Genomic DNA, 6,135 nt, shown 5'->3' on the forward strand with positions numbered 1-6,135 from the left:
ATTTCTTATCATAAAACATTTATAGTACACAATAAGTTTTAAAATAAAAGTCTGAGCAGTGATGCTCTTACCATTTTGCTGGAATCATATTGTTTAATCCTTACTCTCCCAAGTTTGCTGCAGTCTGGCTGGGCACAATTCATGAGCCACTTATCAAGCAGAAATGAACTTTATTTTTAGAATACACACGCCGCACCACACGAGCTCTTCAGGTATTTCCTCAGAGCCCAACTGCCACCATTGGCTTCCCACGAGCCTCTCAACCCCCCACTCCTCCTGCTCTTGAGGCTGATTGGCTGGGTCGCATGGGTGGAGCCAAAAGAGTCCCCCAATAAGCAGTTCCGTGGTCTGGAAGGGTGGGGAAACAGCCCAATGATCATCACCACAGAGGATCCAATCAGCTGGCAGCTGGAAGTTTGCTAGGGCCATGGTGAGCCAATCAGCTGGAAGCTTGCTGGGGCTGCTATGAGCCAATCAGCTGGAAGTTTGCTGGGGCCACTTTGGCTGTGGCTCTCAACATCTCTCCATCTCTGTTTAAACAACAAACATGTGGCTTAGGGACCATGCCTTCCTTAGGTTGTCTAATACTACATATGGTCCTTACCTGTCACCAGATGAGCTGACCTCAAGGCATCAGCCTCCTGTCTTAGGTTTGTACCATTGCAATTGGATATTACTCGTCATTGACTACTGGTCCAGCATACAGCCATACCTGTGGATAGACCTTTGTACCTGTGAAGGGGTGATGTTCTTTGCCTCACCTCTGTTGGCCCCCAAATTTTAGCTGAACGACCATCACCAACAGAAGGGAGGAGGATACACCAAGACAATTGATGGCTCCTTTTGGAAAAATTGTACCATTGATGACACTATCAGTAAAAATACCCTGGCAATACCACAAGTTGCTGCACCAACAGACAGTTCACAATGCAGACAAGTGATACATAGTCGAGGCAAGTTCTGCAAGAAGTTCAGTGATAGCTATCATCTTTGTATTCACTGGCACTGGGATGAAGATAGGAATTCTGGCAATAATGGCTAAAGAAAAAATTATGTAACATTCCAGCAGGCACTAAAAGAAAACAATTTTCTGAACAATTTACATTATCCTGAACAGAATTATTAAATATAATGAAAAGGAAAGATGAAAGTAAACAAACAGATCTGTTAACCTCCTTTCTTGTTTACATATTAAAACTATCCTCAACAGCTGTTTACCCAATTTAAATTAAGCCATTTAAATCACATGAATAAAAAAAAATATTTGGATCCATTTTTTTCATGAGCGCTCGTCATATATGATATATGGATATACACACATACAAACATACAACACAAAACACAAGTGTGCACACATAATATAATACATACAACACATAACATAATAGTAAAGGCCTTGTAACTTTTTACAGGTGAAATCTCCATTGCAATGTTTAAAAACTCCATAGTCAAAAAATAGAACTGATCAGTAAAACATTAACCTAGGTCTGTATGAGCTCAAAAAACAAAATAAAACTTCACGATGTGGGAAAGGGCATTAATAAAATAGATATTGAAAAAAGCATCCTGGTTTCATTAGCCTCCAGGTGTGGGAGAACCACTGTCGCAGATGTAAGGATAGCCAAACTGGAGTTCTGGATATCAGCTGTTATGGATTTGAGCCAAATCATCTTCTTTTGGTCTGTAGAAATCACTTTAGTTAATCTCTCTGGAATTCAAATTGGCTGCTATTCTCCCTGTGGAAACACAAACAGACCCCTGACTCCAGATAATCAGTGGGTCAGGACCTTTTCATTGTCCTGTTAGAATATTCTTCCAAAGTACCTTGGGCTTATGTACATTTTTTGGATACATATGCCTTTCCATAGCACTAAGCCCTGATGAATCTAAATTTTAAAAGTTTAGAGTAAAAAGGGTTATTTTAAGTTTATCTTTGGGGGATATATACCCCTTCCCAATTCCCTCTTTTTGCTTTAATAAGTACATTTTAATAGTTTGATGAGCTCTTTCAACTATGCCTTGTCCTTGTGGATTGTATGGGATTCCTGTTATATGAGTAATGCCAAATGATGAGCAAAATTGTTTAAAAGAGGTAGAAGTATAACCAGGGGCATTATCTGTTTTTAACTGTTTTGGAATGCCCACAGCGGCAAAATTTTGTAAGCAATGAGCTATAATATCTTTAGTTTTTTTTCCAGCATAAAGGGAACCCATCAAAAATCTGGAAGAAATATCAAGTGTAACATGCAAATATTATAATTTTCCAAATTCTGGCAAGTGTGTAACGTCCATCTGCAAAATATGGTTAGGTATCAGTCCTCTAGGACTGACTCCAAGATTAACTTGTGGTAAAAAGGTCACACAATTTTGACATTGTTTTATTATTTGTCTAGCTTGTTCCTTAGATATTTTAAAACACTTTTGTAAAGTATTAGCATTGACATGGAACTTTTTATGAAATTTTGCAGCTTCATCTAGTGTAGAGAAAATATATATGTCACGTGTAGTTTTATCTGCTAAATTATTGCCTAAACTAAGGGCTCCAGGGAATCCTGTATGTGCCCTGATATGTCCTATAAAGAATGCATCTTTTCTGTCCCAGATTAGACTTTTTATAGTGGAAAACAAAGAGAAAACAGTAGAGGAAGGCGAAATTCTACCATCATCTTCAAGGGATACTATAGCATTAACTATATACTGACTATCGGAAAATAAATTAAATACACAATCTTTAAACATCACAAGAGCTTGTAATACTGCATTAAGCTCTACCTTTTGAGCTGATTTTTTGGGTACTAAAAATGTAAAAGTTTGATCAGGTGTAACTATTGCTGCTGTATCGTTATTTGACCCATCAGTGAATATATTTGGAGCATTCATGGTAGGTTTTTTTCTTGTCATTTTTGGAAAAATTACAGGATGTGATGACCAAAAAGACAATAAAGGATTAGATGGTAAGTGGTTATCAAATGAAACATTAGATTTGCACATGATTATTGCCCAAGTATTTAACTCATTAGCTAACTCATCAATTTGATCCATGGTATATGGAGTAATAATTTTATCGGGAGAAATTCCAAACACTCCCTTTGCTGCTTTTATTCCTTTGAGTATTAATTGTCCTACATCCTCAGGATACCTAGTAACAATAGTGTTAGGAGAATAAGATAACTGTGTCCATAACAATGGACCTTCTTGCAAAAAATACTCCTGTAGGAATATATTTTGTTGGTAGTACAATAAATAATAAAGGCAAACATATCAATTCTATCCAAATGCATATTTTCCATATATGTTTCAATGATTTTTAATGCCTTTCTTGCTTCAGGCATTAACATTTGGGGTGAATTTGGATCTGATGGACCTTTTAGGTTATCAAATAAAGGTCTCAACTCTCCTGTTGGTATGCCTAGGTAAGGCCTTATCCAATATATGTCTCCTTTTTAAATTATTATTATTAATTTTTTATTGGTTGTACAAAACATTACAAAGATTGCAGAATCACATCAGTTACACATCCACATTTTTATATAATGCCATATTAGTAACTGTTGTATTCTGCTACCTTTCCTATTCTCTACTATCCCCCTCCCCTCCCCTCCCATCTTCTCTCTCTACCCCATCTACTGTAATTCATTTTGCTCCTTGTTTTTTTTTTCTCATTCCCTTCACAACCTCTTATATGTAATTTTGTATAACAATGAGGGTCTCCTTCCATTTCCATGCAATTTCCCTTTTCTCTTCCTTTCCCTCTCACCTCATGTCTCTGTTTAATGTTAATCTTTTCCTCCTGCTCTTCCTCCCTGCTCTGTTTTTAGTTGCTCTCATTATATCAAAGAAGACATTTGGCATTTGTTTTCTAGGGATTGGCTAGCTTCACTTAGCATAATCTGCTCTAATGCCATCTATTTCCCTGAAAATTCCATGATTTTGTCATTTTTTAGTGGTGCATAGTACTCCATTGTGTATAAATGCTACATTTTTTATCCATTCATCTATTGAAGGGCATCTGGGTTGGTTCCACAGTCTAGCTATTGTCAATTGTGCTGCTATGAACATCGATGTGGCAGTATCCCTGTAGTAAGCTCCTTTAAGGTCTTCAGGGAATAGTCTGAGAAGGGCAATAGCTGGGTCAAATGATGGTTCCATTCCCAGCTTTCCCAGGAATCTCCAAACTGCTTTCCAAATTGGCCCCACCAATTTGCAGTACCATCAGCAATGTACAAGAGTACCCTTTGCCCCACATCCTCTCCAGCACTTGTTGTTTGACTTCCTAATGGCTACCAATCTTACTGGAGTGAGATGGTATCTTAGGGTGGTTTTGATTTGCATTTCTCGGACTGCTAGAGATGGCGAGCATTTTTTCATGTGCTTGTTGATTGATTGTATGTCCTCCTCTGAGAAGTGTCTGTTCAGGTCTTTGGCCCATTTGTTGATTGGGTTATTTGTTTTCTTATTGTTTAATTTTTTGAGTTCTTTGTATACTCTGGATATTAGGGCTCTATCTGAAGTGTGAGGAGTAAAAATTTGTTCCCATGATGTAGGCTCCCTGTTTACCTCTCTTATTGTTTCTCTTGTTGAGAAAAAACTTTTTAGTTAAAGTAAGTCCCATTTGTTGATTCTTGTTATTAACTCTTGTGCTATGGGTGTCCTATTAAGGAATTTGGAGCCTGACCCCACAATGTGTAGATCTGAGCCAACCTTTTCTTCTATCAGACGCATAGTCTCTGATTTATTATCAAGGTCCTTGTTCCATTTTGAGTTAACTTTTGTGCATGGCGAGAGAAGGGGATTCAGTTTCATTTTGTTGCATATGGATTTCCAGTTTTCCCAGCACCATTTGTTGAAGATGCTATCCTTCCTCCATTTCATGCTTTTAGCCCCTTTATCGAATATGAGATAGTTGTAATTTTATGGATTGGTTTCTGTGTCCTCTATTCTGTACCATTGGTCCACCCGCCTGTTTTGGTACCAGTACCATGCTGTTTTTGTTACAATTGCTCTGTAGTACAGTTTGAAATCTGGTATCGCTACACCTCCTGATTCACACTTCCTGCTTAGAATTGCTTTGGGTATTCTGGGTCTTTTATTTTTCCATATGAATTTCATGATTGCTTTATTTATTTCTACAAAAAATTCCGTTGGGATTTTGATTGGCATTGCATTGAACCTATAGAGAACTTTTGGTAATATCGCCATTTTGATGATGTTAGTTCTGCCTATCCATGAACAGGGTATATTTTTCCATCTTCTAAGATCTTCTATTTCTCTCTTTAGGGTTCTGTAGTTTTCATTGTATAAATCTTTCACCTCTTTTGTTAGGTTGATTCCCAAGTATTTTAATTTTTTTGGAGAATATTGTGAATGGGGTGGTTTTCCTCATTTCCAGTTCAGAAGATTTGTCGCTGATATACAGGAATGCCTTTGATTTATGTGTGTTGATTTTATATCCTGCCACTGTGCTGAATTCATTTATTAGCTCTAGTAGTTTCTTTGTAGACCCTTTTGTGTCTTCTAGGTATAGGATTATATCATCCGCAAATAGTGATAATTTAACTTATTTTTTTCCTCTCTTAATGCCTTTAATTTCTTTTGTCTGTCTAATTGCTCTGGCCAGTATTTCGAGAACTATATGAATAAAAGTGGTGAGAGAGGGCATCCCTGTCTTGTTCCAGATTTTAGAGGGAATGCCTTCAGTTTTTCTCCATTTAGAATGATGCTAGCCTGAGGCTTAGCATATATAGCTTTTATAATGTTGAGGTAAGTTCCTGTTATCCCTAGTTTTTCTAATGTTTTGAACATAAAGAGATGCTGTACTTTGTCGAATGCTTTTTCTGCGTCTATCGAGATGATCATATGGTTCTTATCTTTAAGTTTATTGATGTGGTGAATAACGTTTATTGATTTCCATATATTGAACCAGCCTTGCATCCCAGGGATGAATCCTACTTGATCATGGTGCACAATATTTTGATATGTTTTTGTATACGATTTGCCAGAATTTTATTGAGGATTTTTGCATCTAAATTCATTAGGGATATTGGTCTGTAGTTTTCTTTCTTTGAGGTGTCTTTATCTGGTTTGGGAATCAGGGTGATATTGGTCTCATAGAATGAATTTGGAAGTTCTCCCTCT

Source organism: Ictidomys tridecemlineatus, chromosome Y (genome assembly GCF_052094955.1).
Source record: "Ictidomys tridecemlineatus isolate mIctTri1 chromosome Y, mIctTri1.hap1, whole genome shotgun sequence".
In the NCBI taxonomy this organism is placed as follows: Eukaryota; Metazoa; Chordata; class Mammalia; order Rodentia; family Sciuridae; genus Ictidomys; species Ictidomys tridecemlineatus.